Source organism: Lutjanus erythropterus, chromosome 8, assembly GCF_056507025.1.
Source record: "Lutjanus erythropterus isolate fLutEry1 chromosome 8, fLutEry1.hap2, whole genome shotgun sequence".
In the NCBI taxonomy this organism is placed as follows: Eukaryota; Metazoa; Chordata; class Actinopteri; order Lutjaniformes; family Lutjanidae; genus Lutjanus; species Lutjanus erythropterus.
In genome coordinates, this window is record NC_139324.1 from 6,628,073 (window position 1) to 6,642,622 (window position 14,550).

General features: G+C 39.1%; 1 protein-coding gene across 1 annotated transcript in view; it reads right to left on the reverse strand.

Moving 5' to 3' along the window:
- The window catches only part of ndp (norrin cystine knot growth factor NDP), a 37,475-nt gene extending 23,683 nt beyond the window's left edge, over positions 1-13,792 (reverse strand). Inside the window, exon 1 of the mRNA XM_084724350.1 lies at positions 13,333-13,792. The gene's annotated coding sequence lies outside the window, so the exon portion shown is untranslated. The remainder of the gene's footprint in view (positions 1-13,332) is intronic.
- Positions 13,793-14,550: the final 758 nt, after the last annotated feature.

The window sequence follows — 14,550 nt, forward strand, 5'->3', positions numbered from 1 at the left end:
ATTAAAAGACATATCGTATGTCACATAGCAAATCAAATTTTGTAAATTCCACTTCATTTTCGTAGATGTAGGTTTAGCAGCGTCGCCGAGGGGCAGGTCGTTTTAGAAGGGCCCGGTATCTGCAAAAAGATCCAGTCTGGGTTAAGAATATCTGGGGAGCCAAACCACATAACCACAATACAATCCCCCCTCACATACCACAATCCCTCTGCTCTGAAGGACTTTGGCAGTTATGAGACAGTGAGTCCAAGCTTAAGGAGTGCACATATTGTGATGTCTCTCTTAGAGGCTCTGGTGGGAAAAATGCCTCCCGCACACACACACACACACACACACACACACACACACACACACACACACACACACACACACACACACACACACACACACTTCTGTTACTATACTATATTTGTGGGAACCCGTCACTGACATAATGCATTTCCCAGCCTCTTACCCTAACCGTACCCATCACAACAAGGCGTCTAACCCTAAATCTCATCCTGGTTTAAGGCTGTTACTAACTCCCACAAAATAGTTCCTTGCCCAATCTAAACCTAATACCAACTCTAACCATAAACCCAAGTCTTAACCCTTACATAGCCCTTTAAACTTGTGGGATCCCGCATTTTGGTCCCCATGCAGCTGGTTGGACCACACAAGTAGAGTGGGCTTCAGGTTGTCGGACCTCCCGAATATACTACATTTGTGTTACTATATTTGTTATTAACATGTAACTGTATTCTATTAGTTACACATAAAAAAGACTTTAAATCAATCAATCAATCAATCAATCAATTGCACACAACAAATGAAGGAACTACTGGACAAACTAAAAAACCTAACAACAAACGTAAAACACTTGCAAAGATTAATCTATTATGAATAAACTATTAAATTAATCTGCATCTATTTTGTTGGTTCTGCTTCTCAAATGTGACATCTGAGGACGTCATCTTGGACTTTGGGAAACACTGAACATTCTTCACAATTTTGTGACATTTTGTAAACTAAACAACTCATGTTTGATTTGTTTCATTTTTAATAATAATTTTAAAAATCTCTGATTTCAGCTTCTTAAATGTGAATATTTTCTGGTTTCTTTACTCCTCTCTGACAGTAAACTGAATATTTTTAGAGTTATGCACAAAACAAGACATTTGAGGACGTCATCTTGAGCTTTGATCAATATTCACAATTTTCTGACATTTTATGGACCAAACAATTAATCTATTAAGCGATAAAAAAACTGATTGCTTAATCAATGATGAAGATAATCACTAGCTGCCGCTCTAAAACCACTATATTAGGCTAAAGAATTTCACCATATTTTATATTAAGGTTATCTAAAAGTAACAAAAGGAAATCAAGTTACATTACTTTAATAGTGTGATACTTAGATTACGTTACTGACTACATGTTTCAGCAGGTACTTAGTAACTGTATTAGAATACATTTTTAAAGTAAATCTGTTTCTATGCAGAGTTGGATGATGTTCTGCTGTCAAACATCTCTGCACACAAACTGGCACTACCTATACTGGTATTATTTTGACTTAACATTTTAAATAAATATTGCTCCTGACACAAATGACTAAAACCAAATTCCATACTTTTTAATACTGTGTAGGAACCTTGCGTTTCTGAAGCAATGCCCAAAAGATCTGAGGTGCAAAAAGTCATAATAAAGACTTTTGTTTGAGAGGTAAAAGTGAAACAATCATCTCAATATCTGTTCTGAAGAGTGACACACCATGAAGCCTCCCTGCTGCTCCGGCCATATGTTGTGTAGAGCAGAATTTCTCAGTCCATGTTACGACGTTTTGTTCTTAGCAGTGGGGTGCATGTATAAATATCCCCTGCCCACCTTACTTCTGGGTTTTTGTTCTCACATGTATCTACACACAGCACAGTACACAGGGGCCGTGTGGTGTGGTGTGGCGTTCTGCTGCTGCTCTGGGGTTCTACAAACTGCTGGCATGCTATTGTGTGATGGGTATACAGGCCGGGTCTGAGGAGTCAGATCTTCAGAAGGATCCTTCACTTTATCACCCCCCGCAGCTGCTGGCAGCTCAGTACACAGTTGCTGTCCAGGGACAGTCTATCTGCAGTTGCACTTAGACAACCACCAAAGCCATGTACAGAAAACAGGTGCATCAGAGGAGGGGAATTAGGGAGAAATGACAGATAGATTGCAAGGAATCTAAAAAACAAGGAAAGGTCAATATATCATATTATCAGGTCCTAATGTTCTGCTTCTTGCCAGATTTTGGTGCCAGTTCTACTGAAGCCTGTGGGAGATGGAAAGAGAACGTAATGATTTAGTGCTGAAATGCATTTGTTTTCTGCCGGTATTTTGTGAGTTTTGTATCCTTAGCGTGACCATGCACTTGATACGTTACTTAAGATTGGGAGTAGTTTTCATGAGATGGATGGAGAAGCCCACTAAATTCCACATCATATGACCTTTGATGAAGAAATGCATACTGACTGATTTTTCTAAATGTTGCGCATTCTTTTACTTGTTACTGGTCTCCAAACAGTCTCCAAAGATGATTAGAGAAATATTTTACATGGCTCATGGAGAGTCAAATTAAAATCCTCCCCATGGAAAACAAAAAAAGCTGAAAGGGATATCTTTTGGGAAATTTGGGATGAATAAATATTACACAAAATCTGTATTCTTCATTCCTTCTTTCTTTTTATTTCAACTGTCGGATAGGGCTAACAATAACTCACATCATGGGAATATCAGATATTCAAATGAAACACTCATAAACCTCATTTGATTATTAATGGTGCATTTGTAGGTTATAAACTAACCCTTAAAACAACAGGTATACTGTATATCTCATGTCTATCAGAGACTTGGTGGTGGTGCTGGTGTCCTGCTGTTGTTAATCTACCTAACACCTGATCACCATATCAAAATATAGATTATGTTTAAAAATGTTACATAACAGGGTCAAAGTTAACTTAGCTCGAGTATTATTTCAGTTTAGTTAATTTACTAATGTTAGACTGTTAACTAGCCTCACTCACATATGCCTAAGGAAGGGCCAGTTCTGACACTGGCCAACCCTGAAATCTGACTGGCTACCCCATTTTCCTCAAGTATGATTGGCTATCTGCCCAGTGAGAGGCAGGACCTTATAACCAACTCTGACAAGTATTTTTTAAGATGTGGACCGTTTGTTTCTTTTGTATCCAGCCTACTTTTAGGGTTAATTTACTTGAATGAATGATTGAATCATAAAAATAAAACAATTTTTCATGATGGAATGAGATACAGTGGAGGTACACTTTCTTTCTGAGGACTTCAAAAATAAAGTATGGGAGCTTTATTTGTATGGTGCCACTCACTGTTCATGTAACTGGTAGGACTATTTATCTTATTTAAAAACAATAATAAACACAAGACAGTAAGAAACTGTAAGATGGTTTAATTGAATAATTAAAGTAGATATGAGAAATTGTAGATTAAAGTGACAATGTGCGCATACTGCATGCTGCCCCTGCCTAAATCACTTGGGCCACCCCCGTCAAAAAAGTCTGGAAATGCCCCTGTTGAGAGCATAACCATCATGAGAGAATAAGGAAATAATGTTAATTTCTCTGATTCATCAGCTTTCTTGCAACCAGTGCTCCCTCACCTTACTCAGTCTCTCACTTAATCACCCACCGCTGCGAGCTCGCTCTCTGTCAATCAACCCAGCACCGTCAACACGCTGGAGTCAACTGATGAAGTTAACTGAAGTAGTGACTGACACTGACCATGAACCGTGCTACGATTAACATCAGTAATATGTCATGTCAAAAAGATCAAAGCTCTCTGGTGCATAGGAAAGAAAAAGAGAAGACTGAGGTGATGTGATGAGCTGTGTAGTAGTTACTGTTGAAGCAGTGTTACTAGCTTTAGCTTACTTGGGAAGAACGTTTGCTAATTTAATAAATGGTTAGAGTTAACATCAGTTGCTCCCACCTTAAATTCATTAGGGAATGTTGGAAAGACCATTGGGACTTTGGGAAATAACTTATAAAATAATTTTGAGAAAAGCATCTTTTCGTTTAAGTGTGATGCACGAAGCATCCACTGTCTGCCTCAGAAAACCTGGCAGACATTTTTATTGACATTTTAGTCGAGTTAGCCAAGGTTAGCCCTGCTTATAATAAGTTTGTCAGTGAAAATGTCCTCCCTTTTCCATCCTGTTTTGAAATTAATATTGCAGCCTTTGCATTTTCCAGGGGTCACCGAAGGGTTGCGGAAAATTAAACGAAATAAAATAAGATGTTGTGGAGAGAAGCATGGAATGAGAGCCAGGAGGCATCATAATGAACACTAATAAAAGGCAAAATACAGCTGGCCACAAAAAAATGAAACAGCCACTGCTCTGAAACACACTGTGGAGTTGATCAATTTAACCATATAAACATCTACGCCAGCCACTGGGGGTGATCAAAATGCTTTGGCTTCACTTTTAGGGAGCTCTGATGTTGTCCATTTCTCTATATACAGTCTATGGTCTAAGCAAACAGTAGGCATTGTGATAGAGAGGTGCTCTCATTGTTGCCAGGCTTCAAATTATCCATTTGTGCCCAGTCCAAAAGTGAGCATCCCAGGAGGGACTACTGGCAGCTACGGGCGTGGTTTTAGGTGTGATGACAGCGAGAAGCATCCGTGGAAGCAGCTCATCTCAAACAAACAATGGCAGCTCCTGAAGAGGTTAGCATAGATACTGTGATAGCATCAGTTATATCAGAACTGGAGAGTATTTCTTCATTCAAAAAAAAAAAAAAGCAAATGATGACACTGAAAGATTGTTGTTGGTCTGATTGGTCAAAGCTAGCCCACGTTAAACGTGATAGACAGATGGTTCATCCAATCACCTGACAAGTGTGCCTGCCCTTTTCCACATAATTTTAAGGACAACTTCCCAGATGGTAACAAACCATCTAGCATGTCAGGGTAACGGTTATAATCACTGATGGAAAGTAAATAAGTAGGCTACATTTACTTAAGTACTGTACTTAAGTACACTTCAGAGGTACTTTACTTGAGTATTTCAATCACCCAGCTTGACAAACTGTGAGGGGTCAGATGAAGGAGTGGTGTGGTCATTCACTACAGCACTTACTGCATGGAGAGCTTTAAGTTGTGGCACCAGTGTGCGTTCAGTGACGTAATGACCCTTCCTTGTTTTTTAGTCTCCTTGATGGAGAGGGGGAAGAGTCATTTTTTTGAGCCATGGTGAATGCCTCTCCTCATCTCTCTCCCTCTCTTCTTCTATCCAACTACATCATCACACTCTTTCTGATTTGCTGGAGTGCTTCATCATGCTCCCCCTCTCCCCTCCTCACCCTCACCTCCCTCCATTGTTTCACCAGCTTTTAATAAACTAAAGGGCAGATTCCTGACTGGAGCGAGGGGGTGGGGGGGTTGGGGCAGACCCACGGACCTGTCCTCCAGCCACAGACACACACACACACACACACACACACACACACACACACACACACACACACACACACATATACAGTATATGCACACACACTCACACACACAGAGTTTGGCATGCAGAGTGCCAAGCTCTTCCACTGTCTACTGACGCCAGCTCCTGAAACACACACACAAACTTACTCTTTCCTCTCACACACACACACACTCACCCTCTCTTACCCTCCCCACGCGCCAACCTCCTAAAAGCTAAGCTCCTCACTAAATATATCCCCCCCAGTAAAGATAAGACAAACAGTGTGGATTTGAGAGCAGTGTGCAGCCAGTGACAGACAGCCATGTGAGCCGGAGCTAAGCTTGTGTTAGCTTTACAATTCAGGCTTCTCACAACACAGTGGAGAGGACATATATGTATGAATATTCTCAGATTTCTCTGTATCATAGTGTGGGAGCCGATCGGGGAGTGCTGTTAGATTCACTTTGATGGAACAGAAAACAGAACCCCTAATCCTGCTGGGTCAACAAACACGCCCCTCAAATCCTAAATCTGCCTCGTCTGTTCTCTCGATCCTCATCAGAAGGAAAGAGAAAACACAGGGAAGGTAGCGAGCTGCAGGCTAAAACCAGCGCGTGAAACTAGATCAATCCACCACTCAGCTCCAAGCCCAAAAGGCGCTCTCGAAAAGAGCAGGCGAAGGAGTCGTGGGCGTGTTTGTTTTATCACGTCGGACCAGGCTTCTCGGGGCAGCAGAGACCTGTCACATGCCTGTCTGGTGGGGCGGCGGCGAGGATCTTCTCGATGGCCTGTGGTTCGTGCAGAGCATCCATTTGTCAGAAGCACATTCCTGCGGCAGTGAGACATTGTGAACTGCCTATCAGAGCTTCAACGCTGTCCAAATAAATACATTCACAACGGGCCCCTGTCTGTGTGTAAGTGTGTGTGTGTGTGTGTGTGTGAGTGAGAGAGAGAGAGAGAGAGAATATGAAACATGAGAGCACAGACACAAAACTGACTGTGTGCTGCTCTGCCAGAGCGCTGCTGTCTATCTGCACCTGGCTGAATATATGATTTCTCAAACACACCTCCTGCTCCTCTTCCTCGCCTTTTCTCTTCTCCAAACAGTTCAAAGGTGATTTTTCGTACCAATGCAGATATCAATACCAACACAGGCACCTGAGGAATGGAGCAGGTGGAGCAGCTGCACCCCCAACTATTTGACCTAGTGGAGCTTTTCCACTTTTTAAACATACAACTTTGCTATTATAGAGCATTTCAGCTAGTCTAGATCCGAAATACTTAATAATAACAATAACAAAAGACAAAATAAAAAGGTAGTGTGCTTTGTTTTCTTTATGGATTATATTGATGCTACTGGATTTGTGAGTTCACCAGACAATTCATCTTGCCAGGCTTCAAGTTATCCGTTCGTATCCACACCAAAATTGGTACAGCCAATCAGTGTCAGGTTTTAGATGTGATGACAGCGAGAAGCATCCATGGAAGCATTGATCTGATTCGTTGAAGTTAGCCTGTGTTAGACATGATAGACAGATGGTTTGTTCAATCACCTGTCAAATGTTTTTTTGTGTGCCTGCCCTTTTCCAAACAGTTTCTCAGGATGACTTCCCAGATGGTTTCTGTTTAACAAAACATCTGATGTCATTAATAATGATGCCGAATTAACAAGAAGGCTGTTGACATATGAAACGCTTTATCTTGTGTTTGTAGAGTTATGGGTTTTTACAGACACACAAAGAATTGTTAATATGTCATATTTCTTCAAGGGAGTTTGGTGTAATATTTGCCCCGGAGAGTGCAGGGAACTTTAGCTTAATTATAACATTAAAATGAATATGTACATTTTAAATGTTTTGTCATCACTACAGGAAAAAAAAGATTCCTGCCACACCTTCACTAATCCTGCACCCCAGCTTTTAACTATAATTAACCGTCCAAGAAAACTGATGCTGATAATTTTTTAAAAAGTTGCATAATTTCTCAAAAGCAATGACCGAGTTTTACAGAGAAAAAAAGGTTGGAAAGTCATGACACACACCAGCCATTAATAACAAATCTGTTAGAAAAGCAAATATGAGTATAATTAAATACAGATTTCTATGCTAGTGTAAAAATAGTCAGAAATAGTATAATAAAAATAAATAATAATAATAATAATAATATTAATATTATAATTTTTGTTCAGCCTCTTTATAATGATCAGGGTGTGTTGTTAATCATTTGGCTGAAATGAACTGCCTGATATTGTCTTATCACAGCTGTATCAATATATATATTGTTATTGGCATATATTTTGTCCAAGAAAGAAAAGACAAGTTTTGTTGTTTTTTCTAAAAGAACATAATACAAATTCTTTTTACTTATTTATTTAGTTTTATAGGCAGAATTTGATGTACATTTGATCATCTACATATGTGGGTTTTATTTATCATAATATATAATTAATATTTATAAATCAAACACAAATATAAATTATTTTAATCATAATTAAAAATACCAGTGAAAGTTAACTGCTGCACTGACTTGATATAATTTTGAGTATAATTTTGGACAATACACTGTAAAATATTACATATCTTTGTCACAAGTGTGTAATAACAACATTTGAGAAATCATCAGCACAGCAGAGGTTACTCGTGCTGCTAAAATGTGGCACTTTGCTCCTGTACATTTTATTGACATTGGCACAGAACATTATGCAAAAGTACTGAAAATGTTTGGAAATGATGCAACTCACATTTTGCCTGTATAATGTTATTATTGTTAGTTTTGTAAAGGAGTAGATACCAAATTGAAAGAACTGATGCACTGATCCTGCAGAATCGATCTGCACAGTTGGTTTGAGGCGAGGATGCAGACTCAATCTGTGCAGAGAAAAAACACAGACGCTCACCGACCATTCAAACTGTTTCTCGTGTGGTGTCGGTGGAAGTGCAGAGGGATGTCTGGAGGGATGTTTGCATCACACGGTCTCTCTTTCTCCTTCTCATGTCAGACTGTGTGTCACTCTCACCTCCTCCGGCCCTCTCACACACATCTCAGTTTCATTGTGTTTCGGTGGAGGTGTAGGAAGCAATGTTCTGCTGTGGACAGGGTCAGCAGCAACATGTATTTAACATAGCTAAAAAAAAATCAATATTAGTTTAACCCTAAAGTTGTTACTGTATCCTGAAGGATACACTGTCCAGATATATAAATATATCTAATATATCAACTGGGATAATCACTCATAGATTAACTTATGTTTTGAGGCATAGGTGTGAAATATTGATCACTCTCTATTTTACTCAGAAATGTATCATTGATTAATTCACCAGTGTAAACATGTTTTCAGGGAATTTCTATCAGCTCTTTCTACAGGTCATGACAGAGAGAAGTGAAGTCTGCAGATCTGGCATCTGACAGGATGTTGGCAGTGGAGGGGAACCACAGGGAAGATGGTTGTACAATATCAGGAATAAGATGTTTTGCTTATAAATGTGAATGAATTGTAAAGATCAGCTTTGTTTCCAGTGTTCAAAATATAAGTGAATAACTGTTCAGTTCAGCTTTTTTTTGTTTTTGAAAACTTTGTATGTAAAACATTAAAGAAAGTAGTTAATTCATTGTTTAAAAAATGTTTTAAAAGTTTTACTTTGAACTACTGAAAAAGGGAAAATGTCCAATTTATACCTTTATATGGGTAATGTGTCTTGGGAGACACAATGTCATTTTACCTCACAGAACACAGGAGATGCTGGTTTCTTACTGCCTCAATCTGTTAGTTTGTTAGTGTTAATGTGTGACTTTGGTGAATCTGAACTAAGTCATTCTGACTGTTTTCAAATGTATATGTGTAATAATAACTTAAACACATCGCTGCTGGTACCTGACTTTTCCTAAAAGTGTCTGTATTTTCATTTAAGATGTTTTTTACATAAACTGCACAAAAGACAAAGAGACTGTGATCATTCTTATCTATGTCGGCCACAGGTGATCACACTGACCACATGAAAATTGCAACTGTTATATTGTTACTTTTTCACAGTTGGAGATTCATCTTGGTTGCTTTGCAGCTATCACTGTCTAAATAAACACTGTCAATAAAACTTCACAAGTGGTCTCGATTTCCAATTTCAAGACATTAAAATACAAATAATTAATTGATTAGACTCAATTAAAAATAAAGTAGGGGAGCCCAGGGACAGTTGTAACGCTTCATGTCTCAGCACCGATAACTCACTGAATTTTTGTGTTGAAGCTCTCAAATGTTGAAACATTATTACTTATTACTAATAACAATGTTTCCAACTTTGTTTGCTTCATTTTGGTATTTGTTTCCAGCCTTTTCACATAGGCTGTATTATTTTTTGGGATGGTTCTAGGTGGAAATTTGTTATTATTAATGTTAAAATAACATGTTTATAATCTTATAAAATACATTTAACTGTTTCTCACTCTGAGTAATTCTATATTCATCTAAAATTTGAATCAGATCACTGATGGTTATTATCCTACAAAAATGATGATGTATATTTCTGTCAAATATATGCAATAAATATGTATGTTATAGATGATGACATGCATATTGATAAATATCTAAATAAATAAGTTATAATGTTATTTCATTTTTAAAAAGATAAACTAACAGAATAAATACACTAATCTCTTCATCTGGTATTTATCATGAGAGATAATAGAGTTTGGAAGTCAAAGGTCAAAATGATGCTTATAATTGTTCTAGTAGTTATGGAACTCTGACACTTCTAGTGTTAAAACACCAAAGTAACACAATGAGGCACCAAGAGACCAGCAAGAGAGACATATTTGGCTTATATAACTTCCTGTCATATAGTTTCCTGTCAAAAAGCTGGCTGGTGACAACGTAAAGTGGTGAAAATATTCTAAACTTAAACTGATTTTTTTGAGTCTAAAGTACATGTTCCTGCCACCCTGTCCCACTCCAGCACTCCTGCTGCTTCTCCAAACCAGGGGCGTGCTGACTGCCATCTACTGTAGTAACACACTGACGGTGTATAAGTACCTCATACAACCACACTTCAAAAACTATCCAAAATGTTTCTCATCTGCTGTCACTGGAAGTGAAGAGGGATGTCTGGAGGGACGTTTGCATCTCTGTCTCTCTGTCTTCCTCTTGTGTCTGACTCTCTGTCACTCTCACCTCCTCCAGCTCTTTCTCTTTCTCCCCCTCACACACATCTCAGTTTCATTCTGTTTCTCCTATTTATTGTGTCTTTTTTCTCTGGCACTGCCTGTCCTCCGAAGGGTTCGCTCCTCCCGTCTCTCTTTCTCATATTTTTTTCCTCCTGGTTGGACTCTTTCCTCTTCCTCCCCCCTCTCATTATCCCAAAATCTTTTGTAGTCACTTCATTTTTCATTTAAACACCTTCTCCCTCTCTCGTTCTCACACACACGCCTCTCCTTCTCAGTGAGATGGAAGTGGTAGCTTGTCTCCTCCTCCTACCTACCTACCACAGAGTCTATTATATCTGTCATCATCTCCTTCTAGCATAAGCCAGCAGCCTCGGGCTCCAACAGAACAGGCCAAGTCAATCACACACTCACGGACATAAACGCACACACCTGTAAAACACATATCCATACATATCTAAAGTTATTCACACTGCTATTAACCTAACGCTCTGGCACACACACACACACATATATACACACTCCCTACAAGCTCTGCGAGCTCCACTATCCTCCCAGCCTCGCTGTCAGTGCCTGATTAGCAAATCCACCGGCGCCAAGACAAACATGTTTCCTCCTATTACACATCATGTCACACTGTTTCCTAATCACAACCACTTGCAGTTCCCGGACACATGTGGAGCAGAAAATACCTGCAATAAATGAGGAATGCACACCTGAGCTTCAGGATGTGCAGCTGAGAAAAAGTGAAAAGAAGTTTAACTCAAACTCACATACAGCGACATAACAACGCAGACATGAAATGCATCACATTCTCTCTGTCTACGCCTGGTAATAAAACGGGGTCTATATCTGAATTCAGATATGGAAAAAGGGTGTAAATGCTTTGTGATCAGAATGTGATCAGATCTGACTGACCACATCTGATAATTAATCTGCCGATTATTTTCCCAGTTACTTGTTTAGTCCAGTGGTTCTCAAATAGTTTTTAGTTTCATTTGTTAAAATCATCATTATATCAAAAAATCACCATATTAAAAAATATTAATTGATTGAGTTTTGCGTCTTTGAACACCGTATTTTGAGCAGGTTTTGATTCTCACTCTTCAATTATGCTGTAAAGTATATATCAAAAGATCAAACTCTTGGTTATTAAACCTTATAATGGGCCAACCTCAATGTGATTACGTTTTTTGGTAAATGTATACGTCAGCTCTGTCAGTTTTCCATGTTTCATCTTACAGAGTTGACAAAATGTTAATTTTTTCATTTCACAGCATAGTCATAGTGAGCAGCCATTTGATTTTTTTTTAAGTGTCTCAGAGTTCCCTTCATGTTAATCAAAATACACATTCTTTAATCATAATTCTTATTTAGCTTTGATTTAGAAGGACTACAGAGTTGACATGTTATGGTTGAGACACATCTGATAGCAATATTATTTGATGAATTTGTTAAAAAGAGAAGAAAAGTTTACCAGTCCTTGAGCAGTATTACTGTCTTTTTTTAAACCAATAATTAAGACAGGGGTTCTTAGGGTATAGCTAACCCTTTTTATGCCTGATTAAATCATGTTTTTGTAAAAATCTGATGGAGATGATGGAAATCTGGGCCACAACTTTAAAGGACCAACATTTTCATAAAAAATGGATTTTAAAACAAAGAAGATTATAATAGCACACGTTATACCTCTGTCATCAGTAGGTATTGTTAGTTTTAGATTCTGAAGACTTTAACATTTTTTTAAATTGTCTGAATTAGTTAACTCTGGTCTGGAACAAGGCTGTTTTCTGGTACAGAGCAAGTTTAGAAATTCAAAAATTACATTAAAATTACAGCAAAGGAAAAGATTTCATAAATTCCATATATTTCATACATATGAATCCTTAAAGAATACATTTTTACTGAAAAGTTAGAATTAGTTGGTATGAATAATTTTAAAAGTTTGTTTGTTTTTTGATAGGACATGATTTTCCTCCTGCCAGTCAAACACGCATCCTACAAATCACCCATTAATCGTTGAAAGCGGCTCTCTTTACATGGGTATTATGTGCTGACATGATGCAAACACTTAATTCATTTCTAATATCTTTGTAAGACGTTTCTTCTCTAACTCAGTGGAAGTGTAAAAAAAAACGGCTATGTCGAATAGTTCCAAGGGACATACATGAGGTGTTCCCTGATATATTTTCTATCTTGTGAGGGGTCCTTGGCTGAGAACCTCAGGTTTAATCCTGAGAAAATGTCCAAAAAAAATTGTGAAAAATGCTCATTGCGATTTCCCAGATCCCTAAATGACGTCTTCAAATCACTTCTTTTGCCCAACCAACAGTCCATAACCCCACAACTCTTCATTTACTGTCATAAATGACAAAGAAAAGCAGCAAATCCTCACATTTAAGAAGATGGAGCCAGCAAATGTTTGACATTTTTGCTTGAAAAATGACTGAAAATAACTGATTACCAAATAGTTGGCAACTAATTTTGTTTTGTTTGACTAATTACTGCAGCTCTGTCAAAAAGTAGGTCTACGTTTGGTTTTGATAGAATATATCTAAAAAAACAAAAGAAAAAAAAGGAAGACAGGTTCTTCCCTGTGCAGCTGTATGTGTGTGTCTCTGTGTGTGTGTGTGTGTGTGTGTGTGTGTGTGTGTGTGTGCGTGTGCGGATCCTGAGGTGTGACAGTCAGTCAGTCAGGCTGGTGGTCTTACCTTCAGCTCCAGCAGCAGCAGCAGTAGAGACACAGCAGAGGTATCCAGAGAGAGGCTGAGATCCTGCACGCAACACTGGGTTTGTTGTTCAACTATTGTTTCCCGTCCAGCTCCTCTCTCCTCCTGTTCTTACCTCTCTCTCTCTCTCTCTCTCTCTCTCTCACACACACACACACACAGAGATTGTCTGAGCGCTGATTCTCTCCTCCCTCTGTCTCTCTCACCTCCTCTCTCTCTCTCTCTCTGTTCTGTCCCACAGTCACACTCTCTCGCTTGTCTCAAACAGGGAAATGAGCAGACGGAGGGAGCAGCCTGGATGCTCTGCCTGTGAGGACCATCGTCACATGTGGATCGTGACACAGCAATCGTATATCATACGCCCTTTCCCTCTCTCATTCTCTTTCTCCCTCTCTGTGTCTCTCTCATACACACACACACACACGCACACACACACACCAGCTGACGCACCGACACGCTCCACAGCGGCAAATGGGAATTCCAGCCCTGGACGGCTCTGCTCGGCCCATCAGGAGAGAGCTGACCAAAAGCTGCAGCCAGTTTTACGAGGTCAGGGTTATAAAACTGTTAGCAGATTTAGTTTATTTAAAAACAACTGGCCCCTGTGGCCCTTCCTCTTCACGCGCTTTCTCCTGCCATTACATGAGGGGAGTGGGGGTGTGCAGGTGGGGTGGCAGAGGGGGAGGAAGTGAGGAGGAGAGGAGTTAAATGGAAGGGTGAATAACTCACCTCAGCGATCTTCTCTCAATGGGAACATCTGTGCTGCAAGTACAGTTAAAGGGATAGTTCAGATTATTTGAAGTGGGATTGTATGAGGTACTTCTTCAGTAGATGGCGATCAGCACTTGCTGTCAGACACCCTTTTCTGACAGGAAACTATAAGTAATATAAGCCAAATTTCACTCTTTCCAAAGCCACCAAACTCCTTCAGCAAAATCACTCATTTTGCCTTGGAGGATGAGTTGCTGGTCTACATCTGCTAGTTAGTTTGTCTGTGTTATTGTGTGACTTTGGTGAATCCAAACTAACCTTTTAAAATGCTAAAGTCACACAATAAGACAAATAAACTAACCAATCAAGGCAGCAGCACACCAGCAAATCCTGCATTCTGTGAGGTAAAATTACTGATTTTTTCAATGGAGTCTGGTGGATTTGGAAAAAGTGAGATTTGGCTTACATAACATATTTTTCCAGTCAGAA